This window comes from Trichosurus vulpecula, chromosome 1 (genome assembly GCF_011100635.1).
Source record: "Trichosurus vulpecula isolate mTriVul1 chromosome 1, mTriVul1.pri, whole genome shotgun sequence".
NCBI lineage: Eukaryota > Metazoa > Chordata > Mammalia > Diprotodontia > Phalangeridae > Trichosurus > Trichosurus vulpecula.
This window is the reverse complement of record NC_050573.1, coordinates 133,143,296-133,158,409: the sequence shown is the minus strand read 5'-3', so window position 1 is coordinate 133,158,409 and position 15,114 is coordinate 133,143,296. Positions and strand designations below refer to the sequence as shown.

Below are 15,114 nucleotides of genomic sequence, written 5' to 3'. Positions count from 1 at the left end.
TTGTCTTCTAATCACAGAATTCTCACTCTCCTCTGAAAGTTGAAAACTATCTTTACATGTAATTGGGAAAAATAATAATAGGGAAAAATATGACATCAATAAGAGTGAGGATCAACTGCCAATCCAATCCAATCTAGTAAACATCTACTAAGTGCCTTCTATGTATCAAGTCTCTATGCTAAGCACTGAGGACACAATTAATGAAAGAAAAGCAGGCCCTTCTCTGAAGGAGCTTACAATATAAAGGAAGAAGCCAACACAGCAGCAGGCAGGACATCAGGAGGAGGTTAAGACCAGGGATTACCCAGTACAAGGGGATCTTATTCTGTGGAGTTGAAACCAGGCAAAACAGCAGATGCAGAGTTGAGTAAGCCAAAAAAAAATGAATTTCTGCTTTCTATAAAGGAAGGCATTGGGAAGAATTTTATATTCCATCTTCTACCCCTCCAGTCAGAAGGGAGATGAGGCTGAGGGAAGTGGTGTCAATAAAGAATTGAGTTAGCAAGGTGGTGATGAGATTAGAGGGAATGAGCTTAACCTAGGAAGGGCATCTTCATCCATGGAGTTTGAGCTAGACAGAGCAGCACATGGAGAATAGAACCAACTACCAATCACTTAGTGACATGTTTTATAAATATGAAAAGAAGAGAAAGTAAGAAGTAGCAGTCCTTGGCCGTTATACAAGCTTCTTTCTCCCATTCCCTGGTGGAATAAAAGAAACACATTTGTTACACCCTTTGTTGGTGCTATAATTCATTGGTTGGAAGACAGTGTTAAAATAAAATAAAATAAAATAAAATTACTATGATCCCTGGGTACCCCTCCTGAGTCTGACATGGAAAATACATGGAAGTGAGAGATTTGGGGCCAGGGAGACACTATGTGAGTAGTAAGACCATTGCCTGGATAGAAATCAAAGCATAACTATCCCCAAATTCCCTTATCATATTTATAAATCAGCTTGATTGAATATAATGGATGCACTTCATTTAATCATTAGGATTGTTTCTTCCAGTTATTCTTTAGTCTACCATTGTCAGTTCTAAATGTCTGGCCCCTAGCCCAGTTTCTGGAGATTCCCTGAGGGAGAGGTGATTTGGTTAGCTCTAGTTTGTTGAACTTTCGGATGCTTGGGTGGCCTAAGAGGCAGTTCTTATTTTTTGTATTTTTAAAAATTTTAAACTTAAATAAAAATAAGAAAATAATAATAAACAAATATGAAAATTAAATAAGAAAGGAAAAAAGCATTACCATATGTACAGCAGAACATGAGAATATTGAAAATATGCAGCAATAAATTTAGATTTCTAGAAAGCCAATATAATAAGTACTATACATTGTTTTGAGAGCTGTCCATCTATTCTTTGCTTTCAAGTTTTCTTTTGTTTTCTGTTGTGTACTTTTGTACTTGTCCTTTTTTCCTTTTTTCTCTCCCCTACCTCCTGAAGACTATAATTAAGTATAGATGTATATATACATACACATACAAATATATTTTTATGTATATTTATATATACATATACACATACATACAGATATGGACATATACACACAAAGATATACATATTCATAATATACCTATGTATACATACACTTACACATACATTTACTCAGATATCCATGATAATACCCATATACAGACATATACATTTAAGTGAATCTATGTAAGACTATACTATACTTATTTGTCCTCTGTTTCTCTGAAAGCAGATAACTTTTTCCTTTCTAAGTCAGAGTCTTTCCATATTTTTCCAAGTGTGCCAACTCATCATTTCCTATACCAAGGCAATATTCCAATCACATACTGTCTAGTTTTTTTTTTTTAATAGGCCAAAACAATATTGATGTATATGTCTGGCACATAGTGTAGTTTGCCTGTGTAGTAACAATCTTGCTAGCAGCTACTGTGGCTGTGTAAAACCACATGTAGCACACAGAAACCGCTAACACAGGTTCTTTTGATCGGCTTTACTAAGAAAAGTAACAATAAAGGGTTAACAATCTGTAATATCAATTAAGTTGGGTCTTTCTTACTGTTTTAAAATGATTAATTAAATGTCTTTGATTGAGCGTTACTAGGTGCTAAGCCCCAGGCCCAAACCCCTGTCTATTAGGTGCTAAGCCTATGTGGGTATGAATTGGTAACTAAGGTGGGACTCCAGGTGGGGCCAATAAAGGGCAGTGCTAACTCCAATGCCAATAGTAAAAGCTTAAGTTCTGGTTGCTCAGATGAAGTTTGATGATGGCTAAAGAGTGCATAAAAAGGGAAGACAGAGCTATTTGCATAGGGCTCTCATTCTTGGTGGTGAGCTGATGTGGAGACTCTGGGCAGCTGTAGAGCCCTCCAGCTTGTAAACCCAGATTTTAGGACTTTGTTAAACTCTAGTAACTATGCATTGAGATTTGAATCAGACAAGGTCTGTCTGTTGATGTTTGTAATTTGTTTGTATTTGCTCTGAAGCTCATGGTGCTGGCTTTTCCCCCTGAACTGAGTGAATGATATTTGTATGTTCAATTAAATTGAGATTGTTAATCCCTTAATGTTGCTTTCCTTAAGTAAAGCAGATCAAAAGAATCTGGGCTTGCAGTGTTCTGTGAGCTGGTTGTTGTTGGTTTTACACCCCCACAGCAGATGCAAGCCAGATTGTTACAACACAATCTTACTTTAATCCAACATACAAATATCATTCACTTAGTTGAGGAGCAAAAGCCAGCAACATGAGCTTCAGAACAAATACAAACAAATTACAAAAATACACAGTATAAACAGACCAAATCACAATTCATGAGGAAACCAGGAAAACATCAACATCTGGATTTATAAGCTGGGGGGCTCTTAACATCTGTCCAGCATCTCTTCAAGTCACACTCCACTCTTCCAGTGACTGAGAGCCCCAAGGGAGAATGCCAGCCTCTGGGTTTATATATCTTGTTCACAGTAAAAAGGTGTCATAATGTGCAACTCAAACCTATGTGGCCTAAAAGCCTCTGGCATCACACATATGTCATTTAAACCAATGCAAACAAGGCTTTCCTTTGAGGCAAGTAGGTCATCAAAGAATCTTAATTTAATCAAAGAAACAAAGGTTGGACTCATCAAGGGCACTTGATTAAATAAGTACTCCAAAAGAGAAAACAGTTAAAAAAAAGTCCCACCTTAATTAATATTACACCCTGTTCTTCTCTTTTGATTAAATCTATTTTAACCTTAACTTTTTCTGAAATCATAATTACCACTCCTGCTCCTTATTGTTTAACAAATTCTACTCCTGGTCTTTGTCTTTCTGTGTATCTCTTATTTCCTATCCCTCATTACTCCTCTACTCTACTTCTTCCCCACTACCTTGCCCTTCTATTACTTAACCTACCCTGCCCACTAGGATCCCTCCCTTATTCTCCCATTCCCATTATGCTAAATACCTTTCTATAATCCCCTTTAACTTATTCCCTCACCATCCACTCTAAAAAGCCCTCATTATATTCTCCCTCCTCCCTATCCCCTTAGTGTTTTGTTTCTTTCTAAATTAAGAAGACATTTGTACTCTTCTAGATATATGTATTGTTGCCACTTAAACCTGTTCCTGATAAAAGAAGGTCCCCAGAACTACCAGCTCTCCTCCCCCATATAATTCCTCTGCATTGGTTCTACCTCTTGCACCTTATTTGTATAAGATAATTACTCTTTTTAGCTGTTCCTCAATGGTTTTACTTCTTAAAATCATATCATACTCAGGTTTACCCAAATCTTTCACACAAATTATCCAAATATTAATAATAATCTTACATATATTTATACTTCCTCATAAAAATGTTAAATAGTCACCTTATTGTGTCCCTTGTAATTAGTCTTTGGTATATACTTCATATTTCTCTTGGCTCTTCTATGTCAAATCTTCTATTTATTCCAGCTTTTTTTTTAACAAAATCCTGAAAGTCTGATACTTCATTAAATGTCTATTTTTTGCTTCCTTCAGGATTTTGCTTAGCTTTGCTGGGTATGATATTTTCAACCACATCCTTAGTTCTTTTGCTCTTTGATATATAGTGTTCCCAGATCTGCATCTTTTAGGGTCACTGCTACTAGGTCTTGTGTGATTCTAGTTGTGGCACAGACATATTTAAATTGTATTTTTTTCTTGTTGCTCATAGTCTTTTATCCTTGAGCTGGGTGTTTTCTGTGGGTTTTCCTTATAGGACCTCTTTCAGATGCTGATCAGTGGATTTTTTCTATTTCTCCTTTTGTCTCTTGTTCTATCACTTCAGGACAAATTTATTTAATTATTTCTTCTACTATTGTGTCAAGATTCTTTTTCTGATCATAACTTTCAGGTAGTACTATTTTTTATTGCTCATCTTCTTCATCTGTTCTCCAGATCAGTTGTTCTTTTTTCTTATGAGATGTTTCACATTCTCCTCTCTCTCTCTCTCTTTACATATATATATATATATATATATATATATATATATATATATACATGTGTATATGTCTGTGTATGTGTATTATTTCTATTCTCATGATTTTACTACCTCTCCCTGCCCAGTTCTGATTTTCAAGAAGTTGTTCTCTTAAGATTGTACATCTCCTTTTCTAATTGGTTGACTTTCTTTTTATAATCTTCTTGTTTTTCTTGGATTGTTTCTTTGTTTGTTTTAGTTTTTCCTCAGTCTCCCTTATTTGATTTTTAAAGTCTTTTTAAAGTTTTTCTATGAATTCTTTTTGGGCAGTTGAACATTTGACCTTAGTCTTCAGGGTAGAAGTGAGGTTTTTGTGCTTCAATATCCTCCTCTGAAGATGATCACCCATCTTCTTTATTGCCATAGAAGCTTTCTGTGGTTGAATTCTTTCTCCTTTGCCTACATTTTTTTTTAAATTTGTAGCAGCTTATATTTTGTAATCACTTCTAGCCCTGGGGTATAGAGGATGGTGCTTCTGGTATCAGATCCTCCTTCTGTTCTCCCCTCTGCCCCAGAACTAAAACCAAGACTTCCAGCCTCTAATAAGTGCCCCAAGCCGGCTGGGTGTGTGCTGATTCCTTCTCTTGGATCTCCAAAGCACAGCTGAGTTTGATGTTCCTTGACAGCACAGGTTCCCTCAATCTTCTCCGGCTGAGATGCCCAACTCCCCTCACTGTTCCAAGGGGTAAAAGCTTCTGTGTCTGTGGCCAATGAAGCCTTCTAATCCAGCTAATTCCAGGACTCACTGCTTGTTATTTAAGCAGAACCAGTCTGGAGTAAATGTTGTTTACTCTTCACAGGCACCAAAACTTATCATGAGATCATCTTGAGACTTTCTCCAGTTGTTCCAGGAAGACCACTGTTCTGCCCCTACTCTTATTTATTTTTCTCCACTCTATGATCACCTGAAGTTGCTTTGTGGGGGAAATCTGGAAAGCGTGGGATTTTCTAACCTATTCTGTCATCTTCCCAGAATCCTTTCCCCTAAAAGGCAGTTTTTTTTTTTTGTGAGTGGAAAAAGCAAGTAATCATTTACGTGGACTTTGGCTATTACTAAATAGTATGCCTTATCAAATGGCTAGTAGTCTGGAATTTTGAATGTTTCCCTCTTGGGAGCAGGATTAGTGAGGGAAAGTCTCTGTTTTGTTAACCTATACCAACATTCAACATAAGATAGTTCTTTGACAGAATAGACTATCAATGTGAGCAGTCTTAATCATGTTTTTGTTATTTTTCATAAAATGAATCTTTCCACAAGTCATGGGGACAGAAATATCGTCTCCTGTTCCACATGGAAAAAGTTCATCCCAATATCCCAAGAAGAACCATTGCTTGCCACCACCCCCATGGTTCAGTATCCCAGCTTTCTCAGCTGCTAGGTTACTAGGCTCCTAATCATGTGGTTACATCCTCTACAGGCCTCTCTGTCCTGACAATGGAAAGTGAATTTTTTTGACTGTTGGTTGAGTAGCCACGGTGTCCATTTTGTCCCCACTGTTATTGATAACTTTTCAGCATATTGGATCACCTTGCCACACCTAATACTGTTATAACTACCCTGAATAAGTAAATCTTCTTTTTTTTTTCTTATGGCTATCCTACTTCCATTTCCTTTGACCAAAGGACTCACTTCACCCCCAGCACACTATAAGGTTAAGCCAAATCCTACAAAATCACCTCGTACTTTCATTTGGCCTATGTGTCTTAAGTAGCAGACCTCATTCATGATTATAAAAGTTATCAGAGACTAGATTTATTTATTGGTCCCTGCTTTACTTGTGATTACTTAACATAGAAACCCAAAATGAAAATATGTGGCACCATAATAAGGTATCATTCTTCAGAAGTATGTAGCCCTCTAAAGTTATAAATTATGTGATAGAATCACACTCTCTTCTCTGATTAGTGCTGAACCTACTTGGTGATGTGATGAATCCCATGTAATCCAGTTGCAATAAGCAGTATATTTCTCAGATACCTATCATCTTTCCCCTACATCTCTAGATTAGGTAACAAGTGAAAAGAGCTGAAGTCCAGTAATTCTAAAGGTTTTAATTATTCTGGGAAAAATATTCTAAAACCTATATTATTCTGCAAATTATAATAATGACATATTTAATAAATTGCCTAGGATTAGTCTTTATAATGATAACTTTATAATGACATATTTAAATAATCACAAACACCAAAGGAATGTATGAGGGGAAAAGATTCCTTTGTTCCTGGCCATAATGACATGATTATTTAGAACACATTCCTTAGCTTAAAATCAGTATTAATGCAGATTTTTTTTTTGCCGAAATATGCACACATGTCAAATCCTTGCTTCAGGAGATTGTATTTTCAATTTATCTGGGACTACTATACATTTCACTAAGCCAACTTGAATAACAAAGAAACTCTCAGTGCTCAAGTATATTGTTCAGGGTTTCCATGGAAACTAAAGAATCCATAACCCTTAAGTTCAAATAGTTTAGAGACAAGCTAAGCACTGAACTGTATTTGAAGTTAGAATAGACTGGCCAAAGGGTAATACATTATGGAAATATAATTTTAGATATGTCTTCATTTAATATGCACACAGGGTGAACTCCTTTATTCTTCCCTTGGTTGGAAAACTACTTAATTACCTTTTCTTTGTGGATTTGGTATCATCTGATAGCTTTTAAAACATAGTAATTATACAGTTCTGTGTATTTAGAAGTTATTCAATATTTCTTAGATTATCTCTTTTAACTCCATGTTCTAGGTACATCATCTTTGCTAGTAGAGTTTTCAAGGCATTTTCCATTTAAATTGTTCTTTCATCTCATTTTACTGCATATTCTTTCACTCTGAGAATTGAATTGTCCATTGGTTCCACTTCTTCAAATTTATTCTGTTTTCTACCTATTGTTGATTTTTGTTATCAACGTGTCTTATTCCAATTTATTGATAAAAATTACCAATGACAAATCTTTTTCATTTGTTTTGAAGTGTTTATTATTTGATTGGCTATTTCTCACCTTAGGTCGAGCTGTATTTCATGAGCTGTTGTTGAAGATAGTTTTTCCCTTCAGGTTATTTCTCATCAGAATCTATTCATGTTGAATATGAATTCATCAAGTTGTAGCATTTTGCCTAGGTTTTCTGTTTTTGTTTCTGTTACTGCTTACTCCTCATTCTCTAGTCACTTAATTTCCCTTTTCTGAGTGATTTTTTTTCTTTTAAATTTTTTTTTAGGTTTTGACCCTCTTTCCCCTTTCAACTTCTCTATTTATTTCAGTGTATTTTAACTCTTCTTGTGCTGTGTTGAGTGTGAAAGTCAGGATGGGGTAAAGGAATTGTGCTCATTTGAATCCTCTCACTCCCCCATGAAGCAGTAGTATTGTGGAATTAATAGAATAACAGAACTGAATTCAGAAAGAGCTGGGTTAGAATCCAACCTCTGACACTAATTAGCCGTGTTACTATAGGGAAATCTCAGTCTCATTGAAACTCAGTATTATTGACTTTAAAATTTCAGAGACAAAATCTTACTTTTTAATGCTTAGGAAAGAACAAGAACCCTAGCTTGTAATATGGGTGATAAGGACAAATATTTGGGAACACTCATTTATGTTGTAACAGTTATATTAGTCTGTTAACTATCTAGATACATGAATGTCCTCACAGACCCTTTGTGGTTCCTAAATCATTTGGTTAAAACATAAAAACCAACAGTTTACTATTTTGGCTTAACTAATATATCAGAAATTATCTGCAATAACCAAATCTACTCTATGCTATAAGATCTCTTTATTTACACAATAAAGAGTTCATTATACTGAAATCACCAGAAACTTGGGATTTGTATTGAGAAGATGAATCTGGTATGAGCATGAGACTAATAATAACAAAGGGATAGATCATCAAAGTGGTCATTAAACCATTCGAAGTAAACTTTTCACCTTCAGATATACATCTACTAACACAAAGACCTACATGACCTCATTCATAAACCTAATGTATCTAAACATCAAGTTAGATGTTAAGTCACTAGTCCAAAAGGGTGGAGTCTCCTGATAGAGGGTATACTCCCAAAGATTCAATATATGAAATTTTTCTAGAGAAGTATGAAATATAAAACAAATTTTTGGCATGTATACATGGATGTGTTAGTGGAACTCTTTTTCCAGGATTATAATGTACATATACCAGGTATTCTCTCTGTCCAGAACTCTTCACTCATCTCTGCTTCCTATCTTCTCTGGCCTGCTTCAAATCTTGACTAAAGTTTAATATTTTGGAGGAAGCCTTAACCAATCCCCCTTAATCTTATTCCTTTCCTTCTGATATTATCTCCAATTTGCAATGCATTTTTTGTCTACAGTTGTTTGCATGTTGTCCCTCCTTGACAGCATGTGCCCCAGCATTTAGCACAATGCTCAGCACAAAGTAGGCATTTAATAAATGCTTGTTGGTTTCACTTAACCAAATCCTGACATTTTATTAATGAAAAGAACAGTAGAGTCAGGTTTCTAAAAAGTCAGAAAGCCAAAAAAAGACTGTATTAAAAAGCTTAAGTGAAGTTTTATTTTTGGTTGTTTTATTTTGTTTTGTGGGGAAGATGTGTTAAGCCAAATATCTATTTATCCTGAAATGTTTTTCTTACCACAATAATATGTTAAACTTGGTCTAATGAAAAATGTTGTCAAGGTAATGAATCGAAATATTTTCTTAATATAAAAAAATACATTTTATGGAAACAGTGCGGCTAAAATTTAAAAAGGGATATCCATGAGTCCTAAAACAAAGGAACTATTTAATGAAAAACATTTTTGAAATAAGAACAGAAGGTGGATCCAAGATGGTGGAGTAAAGGCAGGGACTGACCAGAGATCTCCCCTAAACTCCTCCAAATACCTTTAAAATGACTCTAAACAAATTCTAGAGTATCAGAAGCCATAAAAAGACAGAGTAAAACAAATTTCCAGCCTAAGACAACTTGGAAGATGAGAAGGAAAGGTCTGCTGCACCAGGATGAGAGAGGAACACAGTAAAGTGAAGACCAAGTCAGTGTAGACCTGGTCCCAGGGAACCTGGAACAGGCCTCAGGGTAACTGATTCACTAGCAATAATGGGGGTTTTCAGACATCTCTGACCACAGATGCAAAGACAACTTAGAAGGAGAGCAGAAAAGGTCTGTCCCACTTGGGTGAGAGGGCAGTGCAGTCCAGTGTAGGCCACATCAGCATAGTCCCAGCAACAGCAAACCTGGAGCAGGCCTTGTGAGTGACTGAATCAGGAGCAACAGCCACAGCAGCTCCTTCCAGAGCTCTCAGCCCAATGATTGTAAGGGAGTCAAACAACTAGTCAGAAGGAAATGACAGGAATCTCTTTGCTAGCGCTGAGGAAAGAAGCTCTGTTGCTTTGTCACAGTCATAGGTGACACTCAGTCCCAGAGTGAGGGAGAGCACTAGCATAGCAGAGCTGGCAGGCACAGTGGAGGGGGGGGGGTGCTCCTCACAGTTCCAGGGCAGTAGTAAACACCTCTACCAAGATCATACTGCCTTGGAAGAACTGAAAACTCACAGGTCCCTAGAAGTATCTCTGAAAATAGCTGCAAAAGCCCTGCAGCCTGGGACTGTGCACCCTACACCCTGGGAGCAGAGACTTACTTTAATAAATAGTTAAAAGTCAAATAATAGGCTGGGGAAATGAGCAAAGAATGGGAAAAAACTCTGACTAGAAAAATTATTATGGTGACAAGGAAGATCAAAACACATGCTCAGAAGAAGATAGCAAAGCAAAGCTGCTACATCCAATGCCTCTGAGAAAAATATAAATTGGTCTCAGGCCATGGAAAACTCACAAATTATATTAAAAATCAACTAAGGGAGATAGATGAAAAATTGGGAAGAAAAATAAGAGTCATGCAAGAAAATCATGAGAAAGCGTTCAACACTTTGGTAAAGGAGACCCAAAAAATATACTGAAGAAAATAACACTTTAAAAACAGACTAGGATAAATGGCAAAAGAGGTCCAAAAGGCAATGAGGAGAAGATTGACTTGAAAAGCAAAATTGGTCATATGGAAAAAGAAGTCCAGAAATTCACTAAAGAAAATAATTCCTTAAAAACTAGAATGGAGTAAATGGAAGCTAGTGACTTTATGAGAAATCAAGAGGGAATAAAACAAAACCAAAAGAAGGGGGGAAAAGTAGAAGACAATGTGAAATATCTCATTGGAGAAACAACTGACTTGGAAATAGATCCAGGAGAGATAATTTAAAAATTATTGGACTGCATGACAGCCATGATTAAAAGAAAGAGCCCAGACACCATCTTTCAAGGAATTATCAAGGAAAACTACCCTGATATTCTAAAACCAGAGGGTAAAATAGAAATTGAAAGAATCAACTGTTCATCTCCTGAAAAAGATCCTGAAATGAAAACTCACGCAAATACTATAGCCAAATTCCAGAGTTCCCAGGTTAAGGAGAATATATTGCAAGCAGCCAGAAAGAAACAACACAAATATTGTAGATCCCCAGTCAATATAACAGAAGATTTAGCAGCTTCTACTTTAAAGGACAGAAGGGCTTGGAATAGAAAATTCTGGAGGGCAAAAGAGCTAGGATTACAACCAAGAATCACCTACCCTGCAAAACTTAGTAAAATCCTTCCAGGGAAAAATAGACCATTAAATGATATAGAGGACTTTCAAGAGTTCATGAAGAAACTACCACAGTTGAATTAAAAATTGACTTCCAAATAGAAGATTCAAAATACACATAAAAAGGTAAGCAGGGAAGGGAAATTGTAAGGAACTTAATAAGGCTAAACTGTTTACATTCCTAGATGGGAAGATGATAATTGTAACTCACAAGACCTTTCTAATTATTAAGGTGATTAGAAGGAGTATGTTTAGATAGAAGATATAGATATGAGCTAAATATGAAGGGATGATAGCTAAAAAGTAAAAATAAGGAGTGAGAGAATAATGTACTGGGTGAAAGAGAGAGATATAATGTGATAAATTATCTTACATAAAGGAGGAAAGAAAAAACTTTTAGTTCAGAGGGAAAGTACAAGGAGGTGGGGGGTTGGGAGTGAACTTTACTCTCATCAGAATTGGCTGAAAGAGGGAATAACATAGACACATTCAATTAGGTATAGAAATTTATCTTTTCCTCCAGGAAAGTAGGAGGGGAAGGGGATAAGAGAAGAGGGAGGTAATAGAAGAGATGAGAGATTGGTGGTGGGGAGTCATAAGTACAAAACATTTGAGTAGGGGCAGGGTGAAAGGAAAGATTGAATAGAATAAATGGGGGTGGGAAGAATAGGATGCAGGGAAATATGGTTAGCAATAGAAACTGTGAAAAAAATTGAAAAATGTTCCAATAAAATTGAAGGAGGTTCAGGAAAATCATTTTTAAATGTAAAAAAAATAAAAAACTCCAAACTTCAAGGCAGAAAATTACCAACTAGAGTACTGGACCTAGAGTCAGAAAGACTTCTCCTGCAGAAACCTAACCATGTAACCCTGGTCAAGTCATCTTTTTCTGTTTCTGATTGTCATCTGTACAAACGGAAAAAAAAAACTCAGCTATTTCCCAGGGTAGTACTAATGATAAAATAAGATATTTGTAAAGGCTTTTAAAATCTTAAAGCACTATAAAAATACTATCTATTCGCCAATATATGTTTAATTTTCTCAAATTTGAGTGATATAATATCATTCAGGGTTCACTTATTAACTTCACATTACTAACTTCACCTAGAAAATGTATGTGTTAGCCAAGACACAGTAGTCAATGTTTTTATTAATCTACTCTTTGATAAACCCAAGAACTCCACTTTCTGGGACAAGAACTAATTATCTGACAAAAAAAAATAGCTTCCTGGAAAACTGGAAAGTAGTATGGCAGACACTAGACATTGACTAATATCTTATACCATACACCAGATAAGGTCAAAATGAGTACACAATTGAGACATAAAGGGTGATGGTATAAGCAGATTAGGAGAGCAAGAAATATTTTACTTGTCATACTTATGGAGAATGAAAGAATTTATGCTCAAACAAGAGGTAGAGAACATCGTGAAATTCAAAATGGATGATTTTGATTACATTAAAATAGAAAGTTTTTTCACATACAAAGCCATTGCAACTAAGATTAAAAGGGAAGCAGAAATCTGGGAAACAATTTTTACAGCCAATGACCCCGATAAAGGCTTCATTTCTAAAATATTTAGAGAACTGGTGTGCCCGTGTCTGCCAGCCCTCTCACCAGCACATCTCTCATCTCTGTCTCTGTTCGCTATGGCGCTGCTGCCTCCTGCTACATGCTCTCCGGAGCCACTTCCTTCTACCCAGGCCTTGGTGCAGCCAATGCCACCTGAACCAGCTCTTGGTGGACCCAGGTAGAGATGGGCCCCCAACCCAATCTTGGGAGTTACGGAAGCCTTTAAGAGGGACACCAACAGCAAGAAGATGAATCTGGGAGTTGGGGCCTACCGAGATGACAATGGGAAGCCTTATGTTCTTCCAAGTGTCCGTAAGGCAGAGGCTCAAATTGCAGGGAAGAGAATGGACAAAGAACACCTGCCCATCGCAGGATTGGCTGAATTTTGCAAGGCATCAGCAGAGTTGGCCCTAGATGAAAATAACAAAGTTCTGAAAAGCAACCAATATGTCATGGTACAGACCATTTCTGGAACTGGAACACTGAGAATAGGAGCCAATTTTCTGCAACAAGTTCTTCAAATTCAGCTGGGATGTCTATCTTCCAAAACCATCCTGGGGAAATCATACTTCCATCTTCAGGGATGATGGCATGCAGTTGAATGGTTATCACTACTATGATCCCAAGACTTGTGGCTTTGACTTCAGTGGAGCCTTGGAAGTCATTTCAAAAATCCCAGAGCAGAGTGTCATCCCTCTGCATGCCTGTGCTCACAACCCCACTGGAGTTGATCCTTGTCCTAAGCAGTGGAAAGAAATAGCATCCTTGATAAAGCAAAGGAAACTCATTGCCTTTTTTGGCGTGGCACACCCTGGCTTTGCCAGTGGAGATGGCAACAAGGATGCCTGGGCTGTTCGTCACTTCATTGATCAGGGCATTAACATCTCTCTGTCAGTCATATGCCAAGAACATGGGCCTGTATGGTGAATGTGTGGGAGCCTTTACCATGGTTTGTAAAGATGCTGATGAAGCCAAAAGGGTAGAATCCCAGTTGAAAATCCTGATTTATCCCACATATTCCAAACCCCCTCTCAATGGTGCCCGAATTGCTGCCACGATCCTGAATACTCCTGAGCTGAGGAGCCAATGGTTGCAAGCAGTCCAAGGCATGGAAGACTGCGTCACTGGCATTAGTACACAGCTGGTTTCTAACCTCAAAAAAGAGGGCTCCTCCCACAATTGGCAGCACATCACTGACCACATTGGCATGTTTTGTTTCACAGGCCTGAAACCTGAGCAGGTAGAAAGGCTAATCAAGGCGTTCTCCATCTATATGAAAAAAGATGGCCACATTTCTGTAGCAGGGATCTCATTGGGCAATGTAGGATACCTTCCCCATGCCATTCATCAAGTTACCAAATAACTCTCCCTGGTGAAATGGAGCAGAGACAACCTTCCCACCTTCAGATTCTGCTACTGGAGATTCAGAGAGATCATTGTGCTGGCGAAGATAGGAGTGGTGTGAGAAATCTTTTCAACCACAGTGCTTATTGCTCAGCCATTGACAATATCTCAGAACAAGGCTTGTGAATAGGCTAAAGGCATCTTAAACTAGTGTTGGCAGCTTTGTGGCCCTCACCCAAACTCCCCAACCCATGATCCACAACTTTTCCAAAGCGTTTTATGTTTACAGTAACTCTACCAAAAATCCAATCCTGAAACCAGAATTCGTCTCCCTCTCCTCTTCCCCCAGTCTTAGATCTTCTGGCATTACAATGTTGTTCAAGAGCTTCAATCTAGGTAACAAATATCACTTAGCCCACATAACAGAAATCTTTGTGGTGCTAAAACTTCCAAAGAAGGCTTGCCCAGTTCTGACTCCTGCCTCTTATTAGCCTCCAATGAGTGATGGAGGCACCTTGGGGCATAGATGCTGTTGTTATGTAGCATCTTGGCTTCAAGAAATAACAGTTGGCTGTCACTTGTTGGACAGCTAAGACTTTTTTAACTTTCCTCTCCTCCCCCATTTTTATTGCTGTCCTTTCCCTTTGACCCAAAGATCCAAATCTGCCCTAATTTCCCTCTGCTTGAATTAACCTTTAAACCCTTCCTATCAGAATCCATATACTTGGAGAATTAAGTAAAATGTGATTTAAGAAATGAACATATTCTCTCCTCCCCTTTCTCAGCAACAGATGGAGGAGAATTTTGTAAAATGACTACATTTTAATATCGGCATTCTTGTAAAATTTTTAATCGTCCCCCTCTTTGCCACCTCCCCACCAGACCTCTTCAGTGTGGTTGTGCAATAAATAGCCTGTTTATGACAAGTGTGTATGGGGAAGTCAGTCCTGGGCAATGAATATTTTGAGCTGTGGTTATAAGTTTCTCTGTGTTACCAGCTGAGTTCAGACTTCAACCTAGAAAAGATCACCTTCCGCTGTAATCACATAGGCCTTTATGCAGCCTGGTTTGTCTGTTACAATAAAATTATTGTAGATTGGGAAAA

At 37.3% G+C, this 15,114-nt stretch overlaps 1 pseudogene; it reads left to right on the top strand.

Moving 5' to 3' along the window:
- Positions 1-10,349: 10,349 nt before the first annotated feature.
- Positions 10,350-14,028, top strand: LOC118834725 (annotated as a pseudogene).
- Positions 14,029-15,114: the final 1,086 nt, after the last annotated feature.